Source organism: Homalodisca vitripennis, chromosome 7, assembly GCF_021130785.1.
Source record: "Homalodisca vitripennis isolate AUS2020 chromosome 7, UT_GWSS_2.1, whole genome shotgun sequence".
Taxonomy (NCBI): domain Eukaryota; kingdom Metazoa; phylum Arthropoda; class Insecta; order Hemiptera; family Cicadellidae; genus Homalodisca; species Homalodisca vitripennis.
In genome coordinates this window covers 122,919,233-122,938,599 of record NC_060213.1, presented here as the reverse complement: position 1 = coordinate 122,938,599, position 19,367 = coordinate 122,919,233, and the positions used below count along the sequence as shown (strand labels likewise).

Here is a 19,367-nt window from a genome sequence, read left to right as displayed (position 1 = left end):
CAGTTTACTTATTTTAAATCAAGGAACACAACTTACCTTTTTTACAATATGTCTGTACCAGTGAGCTGTCGGAGTTGATTCAAAGATTACCTGATAGTATTCAATTCCCTTTCTTTTTTTTGCTTCTTTAAGGTGCTGCAAAGGGGCATTAATTTCTGGAACTTTCACACCTGCCATTTTTGAAACTCTGGCTGATATCTAGTCTTTCATTAAATTTCAGAGAAATATATCCTGAGATCCATACAAAACTATATTTTTATCCAATACTGTCAACTCATAAACTACGATATTTGGTCATAATTGTATTTCACCTTTGGTATAGCTGGATATTGATGCAACGGCAGTTTGAGAGCCCGTACACATAAATACGTTATAATTCTGATTATTATTGAGAAATTGCACTTCTTTATATATAGCTATTAATTCGGCACTATAACTAGACATTTATTTGCTAAGAGAATATAAGGCAGTGGTATTGGTCTGAGGATTCAAAAAGGCAGCTCTACATCCATCGTCTGTTTTGGACACATCAGTGTAAATATAACATAACCTATATAACAACGCGAAATTTTTTCTAACCACACTTGTTTCTACATTTATTTATTCGTATTCTGTTTTGTTACTTCTAAATGTTTTAATCTAGTATGTTCTATACTCTTTTCTTCAAAATCTCAGTCATTTTTAAATTCTCCCTTTTTCCATGTACTTATGCGCCATTACAGTTACACTATTACACGAGTTTACAAATAATGGTAATATTTTATTTTACTAATAAACACTAGTTTGATTTAACATATTTAGGTAACACATATTTCTAAATGCTGGATGATTATTTTCTAAGAGTATCTTATATACTAACTTATCTGTAAGAATACCTCTTCTGATTCCTAAAATCATTTAATAATCCTACATTAAATATGCCAATGTGTATTATAATAAATTTCACAAGTTTCGCACAGTAATTTAAATACACTGTCTCTAATATACTAGGAGAATTTAACAGATTAGAAAAGCATATGTAAAAAAGTGAGCTTGTTTCAAAACGCACTACCAATCTAGAAGGACTGTTGACAACAAATTTCTGATTTAAGAATAGCAGATTGAAAATCCTTTTAATAAAATCACTTTTTAGGGTGTAAAAATGGAATATACTTATGTACACATAGGACACTTAAATTAACACAACAATTTGTGCTGATAAACTCATTGCACTAGGCAATAGAACGTGTTTACTTATGAAGCTTAATTACGCATTTGTATCCGAAGTTAATGACGTTTGTATCTGACACGGGTTGACAGTCAATGATTGCTTCAATGCATATTTAGTTATTAGTAGTGGTATTTTGTTTGCTACACTCATGACTTTAATGGCTTCTCATAATAAACAACGATGGTTTTTGCCCTAATCATACTTTCAAATCATCCATCATCCATAACAGAATTTAAACAAATACATATATACATTATTTTTTACATAGTAATTGGTAACTCTTTTTTTAATTGGCTATCTCTATATTCTTTCTGGTCTGAACATCCATGTCTTCAAGACAGGTTCTTTAGCCACAGGTCTTCCCGGCATGGCTCAAGCGTTGTTAAATCACCACGGGTCTCTCTAGAATACCATCTCTCATAATAATGATCCTATATTCCACTTCCAGCTGACGGTTATAGAGTAATTAACCCTACTTATCCCCCGTATCAGTTTCTTTCAGTCGATCAATCTCCTCCCACACATCATACAGCTCTAATCACACCCTCTAAATAGATGTTTCTGGCCTAACGATCACAAAGTAATTTCGATATCAGATGGTTTTTAACCATAGCGATTTTTAAGACCTTAAGATTTGGATCTTTCCACCCTCTCACGGCGGACCCTGACCCCCTCTATCTTAGCTACTTTCTTAAAACGAGTTATTTATGTTTCAGTTTTTTGTCGTCCCTCACTCCAAATATTGCTATTTTGTTTTTATGTTGTAAGGAACTGTTTCCTTTCCAGTTCCGCTGTTACCCTAGTTTCAGTATCAGTTCCTACCATTCTCTACCACATAGATCTTCCGTTGTTAGGTCTAATCCTTTGAAACTATCTTTTTTAGTCCAACCAATGTCTGGTCTCAAAGATCTGGAGTTTTTGGAGTACCATTTCAATCCTTTTGCATTTCTAGGTGTATCCAAGGCCGTTATTAACTTGGGTAGCTAGAGTATTTGCAACTTTATCTCTCAACACATTTTCTTGTTCAGGTAAATAAATAATTAACCTTAGAAAGCATTTATTGCGCCTTACAGTCAAAGTAAGTACAATGAAAAATTACAAAGGCTGCTACTATAATAAATTACTATATTAGTTTTCATCTATACTAATTGTATTCCAGTTCCAGGGGTATGGTACGAAAGCGGACCCGGTTTTTATATCTATAACTATAATTTTAAATTAAAACTATAACTTTAGATATAACTAACTGATACTGATTTTGAACAACTTTTAACTTGTATCAACTATAAACACTTTCACGTGATAAACTATATAAAAGTTTTCTTTTTTAGATAATAACAGACAGTCGAAGCTCGGAAGTCCGTAAAACAAAGTTTAAAAAGTGGCATATCAGCCGGCCTGCTTGCAGATCATCTCTGTAAGTATTTGTGCAGAATAGAAGTACGGTTTTCTAGAGATGATTCAACTTCTCGAAAACTGTTAATCATCGCTTTACAGGAGAAAACATAAATATTACGCATATTTCGTATTTCCTGTTATAAATGTTTTTTATTTTGTTATCGTTTCATTATTATTTCTGAGATTTTTTCCGATTTCCAGTTCTAATAGTTTGTTTTATCGTTAGAGCTCATTTATTATTTATTAGATTAATACTATGTGCTTTGTATTAGTTATTTTAATTTAAAATGTGATTTTTGTTGTGGATTATTTTGATATGATTTATAAACGCGTATTCGATAAATGAATATGAATTATCAATGATTGTACTAATCGATATAAGAAACCGGGTCCGCTTACCGTACTCTACCTGCAAGAGGTTAAGAAAACTGCAAACGAAACGCGCTTAATAATTAACTTACTAACAGCGACCTTTCAAATTTGGCTAACAACAGTACCAGCCGTGAAGCCGCTAAGAAGACTTGAGTTGGATATTGTACGGTTCCCAAGTCTTCATCTCTCCCAACCACATTACCTGGCAATAGATTGAAACGTTACATCTTGATTGAACCAGAGTCTGTTATAATGTTATTATAGTGGTACACAGATCTGCTGTACTTGATTGGTTGCAAATCCATCCATCAAGCAATTTAATTTAATTTACCACGTATTCAATAATAATCATTTTAAATTTATTATAAACCTTAATTTGATGGAATCACTTTGCTGTTCTTCATTTTAACCATTGCAACGACTGTGGTACTCGTAAAAGCTTCAAAAGTCCCAGAATTGTTGTTTACAATCTGCTGATGACATAAAATTCGAGGACCATATCGTGCGGTAATTCACAGAGGCTAAATTTTTGAAACGTAAAGTTCGCGTACACATTGCAAACTACTCATTATACTTATGCCTTACCAGAGAACTGCAGTTTTTAAAAGCTGTCATTGTTACCTGTGCTAGATCTATCTTCTTCTTCTCTTCATTATATCATCATTTTCTCAATGACATCATCGTTCTTGATTTTCTGCATTTTAACAGATTGCAAAGAGAAATGCGTGTAACTGTGTAAGGCATTTTTTTCTCAGAATTAAGATATTTTGTATTGTAAATATCATTTAAAGAAAATTTATAGTTATTTTCGATTGATTGTCTACTTAGTTTTTACTTTTATTAATTCAATTTTTCATTATTTCATAATTTTGATATTTTATTGCAAGAGATGTTTTTACTATCCCATTTACATTGACACAAACTTGAGACACTAAAAATATTCTAATGCTATGAAAAAGGTTTTTAATATACTTTCTCAACATATACTGATACCTCTACAAATCATACTACTACAGCATTACCTTTATTGACAAGAACAAGGAATGTGGTATCAACGTCAATTTAATCTCATATCAATTTTCATGTTAGCAATGAAATATACAATTATTTAGGAACCTTTCTTAAACTGAGTTGATGGAAAATTGCCTGGCACGAAAAGCGTAAAACCGGAATCTGGTCTCACGGTACAAAAAGAACCATCGTAAGCCTAAAATAGGGAGTTGATTGAGGCTACCTTCTAATTTAATAATGGATATTCAAGTAATTCCAATTTTTTTAACCAATTGGGGTTGAAAATAGGAAAATTGTGGATGTTGTTATACAAAAGGTCAGTCAAGAAAGCATATAAAAAAGTAAAAAAGCAGATAGAGAAATGGAAACAAGGTCAGGTAAAGCAGATTCCTTTTAAAAGGTGCTTAAATTAAGAGGTGCAAGATTCAGATCACCCCTCGGGTACAAATGTTGAACATTAATTGATGAATAGATAAGTTTAATAAAACTTATTTTGGGGTTTTTCCCAAATTTTTAAAAGTTGGAATTTTGATTATGTACATCCTGGAATGTATAATGCTTTCAAATTTTAGATTTAGATAACAGCAACTGGATCCAATTTCTACGCAAAGGATTCGTTTTTAGACATTAAAGATTTTTGTTGAATTTTAAAATCCTTAGGGTGGCTATGCCATTTTTTAGCTCCAAATGCAATAACTATGAGGTATATCACATAATAATATTATATAAATAATTAATTACTTTATTTAATTTTGACATTATGACCTGTCTCTGATGAGAGCAACGTTATAGAGATGCACGGAGAGATATTTTCATGAACGCCGCAGGAAAATATAAATATTTAAACTCCCCCGGACAAGAGAAGTCTCAATGATTTCATAAATAATTTAATTTGTTATTTCTCTCCCTTTTAAGCCTCTGCTTTTATTGGCTATACTAGCTACTTATAGTTCACGTGGCTGCTATTCCAGTCATATCTTGTTGGTACCCCCCCCCCCAGATTTGAACCAGTGATTTCTCAGTTTGAGAGCTTTGGCTAACTTCTCCAGTCTACGGATCAGGATCAGGACAATTACATTTTTTATTCATACCTTACAATATCAACAAATAGCTTTGTATAAACGAAAAAAGGATTTCAGACGCTGCACAAATTGGAGGAGGAACTGGAACCAAACATAATATTCGTATTGAATAAATCCTTACCACCATAGCTACGTTATGTGTAGAAAACTCGGTTGCTCAATCAATCTTAGAGATCTGTCCAAAAAATTTTAGTGCACTCAATTGTGCATCTGATGAAACAATGTAAACATCTATTAATTAGAAAAACACTGGTTGACTACCGGGTAAACCAGACATCTTTTACCGTCTACGCGTGCAAAGAGTTCGTTTTGAACACCACCGTTTTGAGTCACCATTTTTTTGAATCTCCTCAGATTGACTTTAACTCCAAATTTCAGGAGGTAAAGTATGAGAGAGTGTCAGATTTCAGACGCTGCACTTATTGAAAGGTGAAACTAAGCTCAATATTCACCTCAATTCATAAATTTAAATCAACTATAACGTTTTCATAACTTCAAAAACACGGAAACCGGCAGTAACTATTCTGAAATCAATCCACCGATGTTTGCAATAGACATTTCAAATCCACCACCAAAATATTATCCATACTACCGTTCATGTAAAGAAAACGTACTAAAACAGCTGAAGGAATACAGGATTAAAACTTGAAGAGACGGTAACGTTCAGAAAGGGTAGCGTGGCTGAAAGCAGTTTTTACCCGTGGAAGTTTAAATGAATGTATTATGATGGAAGGCATTCAGCTTACATGCATTCAACATCTGACGGAACGCCGCGCTTTCCCTATTTCACGACTGGAGGGGAACATCGACCGTGTTGGGAATGAAACATAGCGTTGCAGACTGATGGTGAGTCGGAGCACAATTGATTCCTACCATCGCTCTGATTGTATTCTGATTGATATAGAGCCGGGTCACGACAGGCAGGGAACATCGACAGTGTCGGCAATGAAACATAGCGTTGCAGACTGATGGTGAGTCGGAGCACAATTGATTCCTACCATCGCTCTGATTGTATTCTGATTGATATAGAGCCGGATCACGATAGGCAGGGAACATCGTCAGTGTCGGCAATGAAACATAACGTTGCAGACTGATGATGAGTCGGAGCACAATTGATTCCTACCATCGCTCTGATTGTATTCTGATTGATATAGAGTCGGGTCACGATAGGCAGGGAACATCGTCAGTGTCGGCAATGAAACATAGCGTTGCAGACTGATGATGAGTCGGAGCACAATTGATTCCTACCATCGCTCTGATTGTATTCTGATTGATATAGAGTCGGGTCACGATAGGCAGGGAACATCGACAGTGTCGGCAATGAAACATAGCGTTGCAGACTGATGATGAGTCGGAGCACAATTGATTCCTACCATCGCTCTGATTGTATTCTGATTGATATAGAGTCGGGTCACGATAGGCAGGGAACATCGACAGTGTCGGCAATGAAACATAGCGTTGCAGACTGATGGTGAGTCGGAGCACAATTGATTCCTACCATCGCTCTGATTGTATTCTGATTGATATAGAGTCGGGTCACGATAGGCAGGGAACATCGACAGTGTCGGCAATGAAACATAGCGTTGCAGACTGATGGTGAGTCGGAGCACAATTGATTCCTACCATCGCTCTGATTGTATTCTGATTGATATAGAGTCGGGTCACGATAGGCAGGGAACATCGACAGTGTCGGCAATGAAACATAGCGTTGCAGACTGATGGTGAGTCGGAGCACAATTGATTCCTACCATCGCTCTGATTGTATTCTGATTGATATAGAGTCGGGTCACGACAGGCAGGGAACATCGACAGTGTCGGGAATGAAACATAGCGTTGCAGACTGATGGTGAGTCGGAGCACAATTGATTCCTACCATCGCTCTGATTGTATTCTGATTGATATAGAGCCGGGTCACGACAGCTAAGTAGAACTGCCCATCCCCGTTGCACGCGACTTACAGCTTGCTGAGTACATTATACTTATACCTTATACTTCCTTTAATAAGGCGTTTCTTAAGGCCACTTGGACAAAATTTGGATTTATATTTTATGCATACTCGATGAGGATACTGCATGATATTTCTTATTTAATGTACATTTATAAGTTTATCGTGTTTTAAGGCTAGTCAAATTTTTAGGAAACAGAATTTTCCGGATATTTGCCATCGTTCTGTGATATCAAAAATCAGTAAAACTACTTTTTAAGACTTGCAATCTGATCTCTTCTTCAAGTAAATAAATAACCTAACACATAATTACAAACTAGGTTAAAATAACCAAATCATACCAGAGTGTTGTGACACGCGTAAGTCAGGAACACAACAATAATTATTAAAACTGAACTACAGAATAAAGGTTACAATAGGTCCGCATTCTATTTTCATAGTTATCTTTGCGTTTCGGCTTAACATTAAAATATATACCCTCAATCTACAGGTCATTTGCACCACCTTAAAGTAGTGTTCTGATAAACATTTACTACCGTACGTTGAAGTTTGCGCAAAAGTAAAAATGTTCATGTTTGTAACATGGAAAGTTTACAAAGTGATGTGTTATATTAGTGTATTTCAGTAAATAAATAACTTAAATGAGACACTACTGTAACTTTTGAAAATTTGTTGAATCAAACTAAACTAAGATAAGTTTTAAGTATAGATTATTTAAACATATTGAATATAACTAACTAACACGTAAATATGTTGTATAAATAAATAAATTGTATCACGGTGGCTTCTGTCAAGCATCAAATAGGTTGAAAATGTTTAATAAGTGTTTAAGCTTTCATCTCATCAAAATACGATCATTAGGTTGTTAAACTTAAAATCAAATTACGACAATTCAACTGTCGTTACGTATCCTATATAACATGGGCCTGTATAAAGTAAGGAACTAAGGGTGCTCAAGGCCCTCCCCTTCCCGATAGTTTATTCGTTTTAAGCTGCTAGAACACATTAATTTATGAGTTCTTAAAGCTTGATAATATCCCGGGAGTAAATTCCCGGGAACTTATTTTATGTAGGTATTCTATACAACCTAAACCACCCACTGTGTCAGATCTCCCCCAAAATAATATTCTATAGATGTCACTGCTATCTGCCAAAGTAAAATAATGTTAAATAATTCATATAACAATCTCAATAACATGTACTTTTAATATCCTATAACCGTTAGTGATAAAATAAAACGACGCGATTCTGTAAAACGTTTACCGATACTAACACAATAACGGAATCTTTGTAACCATACTGACGATTTTTGTGTACTTTACGAGGGTATTTTGGAATAGAATTTTATCTCTCAAGAAAAACAAAACTAAAATAATGGAGTTACAATGGAAGCAGACTTAGTTCCAAGTAACAGCTAAGGAATGTGGCTCATGTCATAATTATAGGCTTCTCCTTATAGCTCTGTATATAGATACTTGAAACGTTACAGCAAAAATAAACTTTTATTTTAATTCACTGAATATTTAAGCCAACAAAATGGAATACAATTAGTTAATAAATCCAATATTTTTAAACTAGAAAGTTTGTAATCTAAAAATTAATCTAGAAACTGCATTCCTACTCCTGTATTGACTATTTTAAAACGATTTTGACGCAACCTTTCATAAAGGTTGGCCAATGAATGTTAAGTTAATGGCAAAAATAAGAGCAAATGCAATTATATAATTAGATTGGAGTTAAATTATTGTAGTCACTCTGTCCTTATTAAGTAATTCCAAGAACCAGTATTAAGCAGTCACTCTGTCCGTAACTACTTTAGGAATTATTAGGTTTCCTTTGTGAAAGGAGGGATGGAATATATTAGTCTACTTAGAGCCTATTTGCACCGTACGAACACTCAACTTGGACTCTCTGATATCGATATAGAAATCGAGTGGTTGCGATGGCCGAGCGGTCTAAGACGTAGGACTTTGGATCTGAGCCAGAGATAGGGGCTGTCTGTGTTATAAGTACTCTCGACCTTGTACTGTATCGACTCTCCCCTTATCCTCTTTAAGATCCTCGCATAGAGAAGTGGCCCATGAGGACGGGCAGAATAATGCTTAAAAAGGGATCGCCCTATCCCTAAAAACATTTTTTGAAAGAAACCAATCGTGAGCTGCGCTAGTTTTGGCAGAGGTGGTAAGGTATCAAAACAATATAAAACAGGTAATTTCCCAATATTTTACTGTTTCCGGCTAGAGACACTCAAAGTAGACAATGTGGCACATAAATAATAGTTGTATCACGATCTGACACATAGATAATGGGAGCGATATTCACTAATTTAAAATTCTTCCCATGCATGATTGACGCTAACATCGCATTTCATTACGTGTTTAATAGTTGGTTCTAAGTGTGACAACCTAGGAAAAATGAGATATGAAAAAAATACCGTTTTACACTTTTAACCCTAAATCGGTAAAGATTGACCCTTCCTGTAATCTGAAGCTCCTACAAAGTTAGTGCGGCAACTATAGATACAATGCAAATGGTCTCCGGGTTCCTGCACTATATGAACCATCGAGAAAATAATTGGTTTGGTGAATAAAAGACAATTATTATTCAGTACCAACTGCATAAACCTAGTTAATCTCAGATTATTAGTACCGAAAAAAAATGATTTGTATGTAGGCATAGTTATACATCCAAACAATCATATACTACACTTAGCCAGTAATACTGGTTTTTGTATTAGTGATTAAATGTTAGTTAGTTCAATGTATTCCTAATTTCTCTTTTGTACTTCATTTACAAATAAAGAAACTGGTAATTCGTCAGTTTTGTAAGCATCCCGAAGCGTGATCCCTTTAATCACGTTCGGATGGTGTATGATCATGGATGGCATGTTAACAAATAATCTAAAGTTAAAAAGACAAAGTCAAAGCATACTTTATTTTACCAGATGAAGTTAGAGCTAAAAAGCCACCTCTAATTTCTGAGGGCCAACGGCTTAGAGGTGACTTCCGAACCACCACCAACAGCCAGGCAGGCAGGCTGCATGCAAGGACGGGATCGCTCAGCGGCCACCATCCAAGCAGCAGGCACGCTCGTCGTTACCTGATTCGGTTATCTAGCGATAACCATTTACCCGTTACACAACCCCATTGGCTAAGCTTGTAATCTAATAAAAAAATTCTGGGTTGAAATTAATCAACTAATTTGATTGTCTTCTACATTAAAACATTGTTGTAGGTATCGGATATCCAACAGGACACATTACGTAAAAGCAACTTCAACATTGTTGCTCTCTCCTAGGAACCACCGTCGTCTGATCATTTATCTCTTCTCTCATTCACATAGGTTTATTGAACTGGCAGCAAATGATGCCAACTGTACGTGAGAAAATTGTCGTATTTGTTACCATCAAAATATTGCTTTCTATTAGAAGATCTGACATGCAGGATACCCCTAATATTATGTGAATAATAGCTACCTTTTCCTTTAGTTCATCGTGAATATCCTTAGAGTTTAGAGAAATGCTTTCGAAAAGAAACTCACTTCATTCATTGAAAGAATCTGATGTTTTTACATGCTTCACAATAAAACTGGGTTTATTTTTCTTCACAAGTTATCACTCCAAGTTCGTATAAATTACTTCAAAACTTCATTCATTATCTTTAAAATACTCTTTATTGAAGTTCATCATTGCTTGAACATTAAATATATTAATAATCATATATGAATACGCTACACCACTTGTCGCAAATAGGCTGAGTTTCTACTCATGCAAGATATTAAATCTATATATTAACATGATTGTACTGAATTTAGTTATCAATCTATTACACGCATTTCTCGTTGCCATCACGGTTTACCAATGACATCGATAAACTCACAGAGATATATAAAATTTTAAATAAACTGAGTACAGTCAAATGACCTTTTAACATTTTATATATTAAAACATTAAGCATAATGAAATTAACGGTATAAAGATTTGAAATTGTGTATGCTACCTCTGCAAAGCATGTTACGCGACACGTGCTGCAGCCCACTCATCTTTTTACATTTTTATACTGTAACTGTTTACATGGATATATGGAATATTATTGGAGAATTTTTTTATAACTTTATTTATAGTAATTAAAAATCGAACATTAGCTTCACAACCAAAACTGCAGGAACACACATCTAAATTTGAAATGCTGATTTAAGGATTATCTTAGGTTTAAAGTTTTGATACATTGTATCAATAGAACCTATAGTTTCCAATTTTAAGAATAAACTGTTTTGAAAGCTTGAAAGCTGTTTAGGAAGTTTGAACTCCAGACAGACTTTTTTACTTTTCTAGGGGTTTTTTAATTCGCGAATTGTTAAACTAAAATTGAAGGTACTTTGCATTTATTAATTAAATTTTTACTGTTTTGATCATACGTTTTTATTTAAATTCCAAAAATATTGATCTGCAATATTTTTGGAATAAATACTTTCTATTGAAAAAAACTTTTAAATGATCAAACAGCTTAATAAACATTGGGAAATAGTTGTTTAAAAAACCACAAATCCAGAAACTGATAAACTAAGGAAATTTTTATTTAAATGTATTTATTATAGGCGGTAATTTAAGAGTCAGTATAAATTTTAAATGTAATTTTACTATTATATCTTTGTTTAGTTAATTGTTAGTGTGAAAAGGAAATTAAATTGAGTTTTTTTGTATTGTATGTTTTATTTCACAAGTGCATTTCAATCTGATTTAACATACCACCGGTGAAGATCCATAATTGTAATATTGACACTTACTGTCAGAGTAACATAGACGTCTTGCGTTTAAAGTATTATCCGTTTTTTTAACAATATAATAACATGACTATTCAATGAGCAGTAATTGATTTGGTAGCGACAACCTATACAGAGCTGAAGAAAGTATAGGATGACTTATAATGTTACCTAGAAATATGTCCTTAAGATCAAACATGAAGTGATTCTGGGTTAACAGAACCAAAGATCATCTGCTCAATATATTTTATAGGGTTAGATTGTAATAGACAATACAGATGGATCGGTTAGTGAAGTCCAAAGTGCAAAGACCGGACGGGGACGAAAGTATTATTCTTTATTTTGTTAATGTTCTTTTCGGTAACAATTCATTCTAATATATATATATATATATATATATATATATATATATATATATATATATTAGCGGCTTGGAACAGTGCCAGCTAACGCGTTTAGCTAGCCTATATTGGGTTACTCAGGCATATGTAAGTCAAAATTAAGGTACGAAATAATATTTTGGGAATTTTATGTCAGCAACTTTAATAGAGTATTTGCCTTTCAAAATAAAGCGTTGTAGGCCGTCTGGGAAATCAGACCAGATGAAAGCTGTAGAGAGCGTTCCCGATCTAGTAGGGTCCTAACCTTGGCCTCCCTTCTCATTTTTCGTTGGACAATCTTTGACACACTACACAAATTCAACAAATTACACACGCCGCTTCAAATAAATTCAAATCAGCCGCTTATTTTACTCCCGCTTACTCCTTCCCTTCCTTCTTCCTCCTCCTTCGATTGTCGCGTCGGCTCATTCTATTATGGCACTGACTGTGATCTTCCATAACGTTTCTATAACAAAATTTACTGTTAAGTGCCTAATTGTTTTTGTATTGTACTATTTTTAAACTTGTATTATTTTACCGAAAGATGTAAGGTTAAACATTTTAATTCTCAGGTTAACGTGGCCGGTATTGTAACGAAGTTCTTCGGTTCACACCAGGTCGAAAAATTGCTAACCACATAAAATTCTTGAAATATTTAGGCCTCGTTGTGAAGATCTTACTTCATTTAAAAGGTGTTAAGTTCGGTTTTAAACTTTTTGACTAAAGATTGAAGATGGCTCTCCTGAGCGAGTACCAAACATTTCACGAATTTAGTTGTGTTGGAAATGTTTTGGGGTGATAAACCAGAAAAATGTTATGTTGATTTATACAATGTACACTTAAATTTAATCAATAGAAAAGTGAAATTTTTATTCCAACTACTACAACTACATTTGCAATTAGGCTTCAGGTTACAAGTAGTATAACCGTTTGGTTAATTTTAAACAAAAAAGTGTCATATCATATACATTGTCTTCATTCCAATTGTTTCAAAACATGACAGTATTTATTACAGTTTTGTTTTCTCCATATACATTTGTATAATTAAATTGCAATGCAACATGTTCTAATTGGGATAGACAGTTTTTAATGGACGGGATATTTTAAACCGATGATTTGAAAGCTGTGATGATTGTAAATCTTCCGTATCAACGAGAGAAGACTTCTTCAAACCTCAAAACACTGCTTACCTCTTCCCAGCTTGTTCCTTTCTGGTATTTGTAAGTCTTCCCATCCCCAAACTTGTTTAATGAATAGGACGTATATGCCGTAGGTTTTTAAGCAATCTGTGGGTTTGATTTACTCTTCATACTACTTGAGGAGCGCCAATACCCAATGATAAGATCAAAATTGGTCAAATTGAGCTCGTTTCCTGTCACTTTTAATAATATTCATAAGTCATTGGCGATATTTCACTATTCAAAAGCCCATTTATAAACATTGTTATTTTGAAGAGTTTGTTAGAATGGCATACAGTGTTTAATAAGATCTTAATAAACATGCTGTAACAGTTTAATAAAATAAAAATGTTACTTTGTTCCGTGTCAATTTCTGGTAATGTACCGTATGAAATACTTTGAATTGTTTTGTTTGACTTGCGAAAATTATCTTGAGAATATATTATTTTTATCAAGTGCTAAATTATCATTTAAAAACTGCACAATACTGTTCAGTCGCAGATTATTCTCTCTAATTCTTTGAAGCTTTTCTAAAAGGTGGACCTTCAAATTGTCTTCCTCGATAATATCACAAGGATTTATGAATTCGTTCTATATTGCTCACCCTTAACAATAAATTGCTGCCATATTGATGAAGTCACTTTTCCTCCAAGCACTGGTCTATTTACTCTAGCCGTTACTTTTTCATACTTAGTGTTTATATCCTTACCATTCTACTCATACCGTTCTATTCGTAGCACAGTTTATCCGTAACACGATTATTCATCCATGACTAATGCACTTGTCCATTTTAACAGATACATTCGGTTTTACAACTGACAGTATAGGCGTGATCCTATCCGATAATTCAATATGTGTAATGACATGAAGTTCTTCAATTCATAGTTATTCTTATTCGAATTTTTGCTTTGAATGAATAAAAAACTTGTCTAGGTTTAATAAAAACAGGATTCTCTTCTTCTTTTGGAAGAACCTCTTTTAACCAATTTCAATAACCACGTTTCCTTCCTCATTGCCACTCAGTAGTAACTCTATTGTAGAGTTTAGTTCATTTGTCATACTTTGATCTAGTCTTCTCATGCCAGTAGAATCGCACCCAGCTGCACTTATCCAGTCACTTTCGAAGATAATCTTCATCATATCCATTGCAAAATATATAACATATTAAATATATAACATTAAACAAGTTTGACTTCCTGATGTTCTTTTTTTAAACTTACTCCTCTAGGCGTAACATTTTCTATGGTGTATATAGACAGTTACCTGACAGAAATTACACCAACTGCTACTCCTGATCTAAACTCTATTCACACTATTCATAGAGGTTTTCCTTATACCTGAAATGAAAGCATGAGTAATTCATTCTTTTCGTTCTGTTGATGTCATAAATGGTTTTTAATTCTTCTTTAAACTGTTTTAACTCCTCTACCTTTTGGAAACACAGACAGGATAAGTATATCATCCTTTTTCAATAGTTAATAATAGAATTATTTACTTTCATTGGTTTGCTTGTTTGTGTTTAACCATCACGTGAAAAGCACTTGCTTTTAAGGTATTGGAAAGTAGTTATCTAATTGGTTTGCCTTTTTCTAAAGAATAACTTTTTCTAACAAATCTTTCTCAAATTAGTGGCTGGTTTTCTTGAAATCTTGTGTACACTTACCTTTTCTTGAAATCTTGTGTACACTCACCTCTTCTTGAAATCTTGTGTACACTCACCTCTTCTTGAAATCTTGTGTAAACTCACCTCTTTTTGAAATCTTGTGTACACTCACCTCTTCTTTAAATCTTGTGTACACTCACCTCTTCTTTAAATCTTGTGTACACTCACCTCTTCTTTGAAATCTTGTGTAAACTCACCTCTTTTTGAAATCTTGTGTACACTCACCTCTTCTTTAAATCTTGTGTACACTCACCTCTTCTTGAAATCTTTTGTACACTCACCTCTTTTTGAAATCTTGTGTAAACTCACCTCTTTTTGAAATCTTGTGTACACTCACCTCTTCTTGAAATCTTGTATACACTCACCTTTTTCAATAATTTATTCTTCCATTTCCTATTTCAGCCTGTTTCATAGTACCTCCTTGTTTTATTTGTCACTAATTCCGTGAATGATTTGACATGTGCTTGCATAGTTTTGTTCTGATATTTTGGTCATTCAAACCGTTATAAATTGTATACGGATGTAGTATCTGCTATTGGATCCGTACATTTTCTGTAATTCAACTCAAAATCAACCGTTATATTTCTAAGGTTGACTAAAGTATCTAAACAGACTCATTTACTTGTAGTCTTCTTGTAATAAACCAGTGTGTGTCCCCGATAAAAGTTTACCACCTAAACTCTCTGTGAGACTTCTAATAAATCTCTTATTACTAAATTACCAGACCACATGCCGTATAGTTGTTGATGTATTTATGGCGTTAGAGCTTGAAAAAGTCTTTCCTCTTGAGTGCATACTCTAAAGGAAATGGAATATTATCTACATAGCTATGTGGTGATGTGGTGGTGTGGTGGTGTGTTCAAAAGAGTTTCGTTCGTAAGTTTCCCTGAATAGATTTACAAAATGATGATGCATTCGGACATAAAATTCTTTTAGTAGTAATGATTATTTTCGACTTTTGATAGGTTTTCAGAATCATTGGGCTGGACATGCATTTCAATGTTGCATTACAGCGTATTAAATTCTGTCCATGTTGAATAAAGCTAGTATAATTTTACTTTTATAACTATTCGTTCACTAAACAAAACTCCGTTGTTTACTCAGTTTTAACCAGAAGATTTTCTTTTCTTTCATTAATTAGATAACACTTCTGATATTTCTATTTGTTTTCATCTTGTCAATAATAATAAATACTAAATATCAAACATACATAAAAATATAAACGTTGTACTGTAGATATATTTTATTCAAAGAGTAAACAATCAAGGAAGGTATTACCCTTAAGCTATACTACACTGAACGAACAACAATAACATCTTTCGAAGAATACAATGTATAGTTTATTTTCTGAATATTTATACTGAGTGACTGAGTTTTATATTACATAAAATGTATATATGTCCATGATCTATTATAGCCATGTATACACAAGCAATCATTCGCATACTGCAAAGCAACATTATTAAAATTACATTTTTAAATGTTATTACTATTATTAATTCAAGTCCTATGACAGTTATTTCTTATTTTGTAATACAGTTATTGTGCCGTAAATTTTCCACTGCAGTTATATTTGCGTATGAATATGTCACTTACGTTTCTACATATTATATAACAATTATTTGTATTCATGCTTGAATTACATTTATATTTTTAGAATTTTTCATTAGAGTTACGTTGTTGAATGTTGTTATTTGTATGGATTATATTTAAATTAGTACATTTTTTACAATATTACCAACTTACAAAGTAATCGCTAGTAACTAAAAATATAACCGTTTGTTGTGCTATAAAAAAGAACCATTTTAAAGTCTAGTGGAGACACATAATTTGAGGAAATTAAACACCTTTACAAAAAATATTATCAAGTAATCATACTGATATACCGCCTCTTCAATTATAATTGGGGTCAAAAATGTTTAAAATAGTTTATTTACACTCTAGGAGATAAAGTATTAAATACATAATATTGGATGCAAGGCAGTTTCTCACGCATTATTAACATGACGTGCCAATTGAATATTTAAAACTACAATTTCAATTTGTAAGCCAAAAATGTATGTACTCATAAAATCCACAAATAAATATACTTTAAGTTTATTAACCCAGTAAGTTCTCACATTGTTATTATAAATTCTTTCCATAATAAAAATATGCTTTCTCAAGTTTGATGAATTGCTATTCTACTGTAGTTGTTGCCATGGATATGTTAAACTTTGGTTCCCCGATGCGTTTAACTTTTAAAACAAATTTTTGCACTCATTAACTATATGAGGTAAACATTTTAGTCCTTATTGTCACAACAATACACTCAATTTGTCATTACATCAACTGAAATTCCGTGTACAATATGGTTAGCGGAAGTGCCATTCAATAAATAAGCCTTATAGGATATGCACGATCGGAAACACAAACGCTGAGATTTCCACTCTGGCTGGAACCCAGAATCTAAATTACCATCATTGCCTAAACCAGTCTGTTGCATTCCATCGAGCCATTCCTCATTTGTGGACGTTAACTTAATTGAAATTGTGGCACAGCTTTGTCTTCCCCTTGTTTACAAATGTTTTAATAACCTTTTCGATTATCTTGTTTTGTTGACTGCAAGGAAGTGATTTATGAAAAAATTTATTGGGATTTGTAACAATTTTTTTGTACACTGACTAAATTTTTCTACAATCGAACCTGATTTTACCTTGTATTTGCAACTATCCTTTATGTCCGGGGCAAATCGGGGGTAGTTTTCGGCTCCACAGAGAACACCACTTAACACACAATTTAACCACAGAAATACCCACAACACCAATAAAACACTGATTATAGACACAACATCAATAGATTTATAGGTTATACTGAGCTCTCGGTGTGTATCACCCTGTGGTCACAATTCCCCGGCTATTACCGCACTAGCGGGCGCGGGAACCGACGTATCCGCGCACCAGTGAAGATACGACTCGAGTACGCGGGAACTACGCGATAATCACGCACGAACCGGGAGATAAACAAAGCGACGTCTCCGGACTGAGGCCGTGTTATCTACTGAGTTTCCCGCGGAGGCCGCCGGCGGCAGCACCGTCGCGCGCTGCAGCCCCAGCCATCGCCAACACGTGGCCTAAAATCGATTGCGTAGGGAAGGGAGGTACTTTAATTTAGGTCTTTATATTCAGTAACGCTGTAACCCACTCCCGCGTTTTGTCCGCCGAAACACGCAATTAAACCGGCAAATAAGGCGAGCTTCATTATTTTGATTCGGTTTTAATCCGCATCTCACCGTTCCTGTTTCGGCCGCCAGGATGCTCGATTGAGGAACGGATCGTCTGTGGCGGCCGGATTTGCTGTGTTAACCACCACAGCCGGCCTTTTATACTTGAGTACTCGCACCCGGAGTAATTAAAATTCTCGAGCAAGATCTTCCTTTTGATCCACTTTATCAACAAGTGTTTAACACGCTCCTGTATTCCCATTGATTATCTCTTGATTAAAATTTAGGTTGTCGCTATTATCAGCGAAGTTATTACAGCACATTGATAGTCTAATATTCAGATAGTTTGAAACCATGTAGACACATATTAAAGACATGCTTTGTTCCACTGTGTTCATACAATCGACTTTGGAAAAAATAGTTTGTCAAAAACAACCAGCGTTTTATAAATACAGTACGCAAAGATATAAAAACAATTTAATTTAAAATAATATTTAATCAATGTTTCTATCCAAATAAAATGTTAATTTTGGAAATATATTTTTGTACTGTTTAAGAATTGTTTAATTAAGTATTTAAAATTAAGGGTGGGCCAGAAATTTGTGTCAAGCAAAAGCCCAGAGTTAAAGCATCCTTAGGTACTCATATAACTTAAAATATGTTTTTAGATTTTTTTAGTTTTCAAGTCATTAATTTTTTGTGATTTTGCTTAACTCTTGACTGTTATAACGTTTTAGGTTATAGCCACGTAAATAGTTAAGATAATATCTTTAATTTTTTTCCTAAACTACTTGACTGGTAAATGTAAAATTATATACATTTTCCAGAATAAATATTTCCGTGGTGTTTTGAAAAATAATTAAATGGTAGAAAACGTGAAATCTTCAAGGATTTTAAAATCTTTGAAAGCAAATTACAAATAAAAATATTATTATTTTTTCTTAGTCATAATATATATATATATATGTGTGTGTGTGTGTGTGTGTGTGTGTGTGTGTGTGTGTGTGTGTGTGTGTTCGCGGTTTAACGCAGGACCATCAAGTGCCGCTTTCTTGTAAATTTATGTACATACAGAAATATGTTTCATGAAATATTCCTGTTGAATTTTTCAGTAGAACAAGGTCATACTACACACTACATCAATTAAATATTATATAACAATGCA

At 33.7% G+C, this 19,367-nt stretch overlaps 1 long non-coding RNA gene across 1 annotated transcript in view; it reads right to left on the bottom strand.

Annotated features, from left to right (window-relative positions):
• Positions 1-18,022, bottom strand: part of LOC124366253 — a 444,599-nt gene extending 426,577 nt beyond the window's left edge. The window contains exon 1 of the long non-coding RNA XR_006922795.1: positions 17,696-18,022. This is a non-coding gene — a long non-coding RNA (uncharacterized LOC124366253). The remainder of the gene's footprint in view (positions 1-17,695) is intronic.
• Between the last annotated feature and the right edge of the window lie 1,345 nt (positions 18,023-19,367).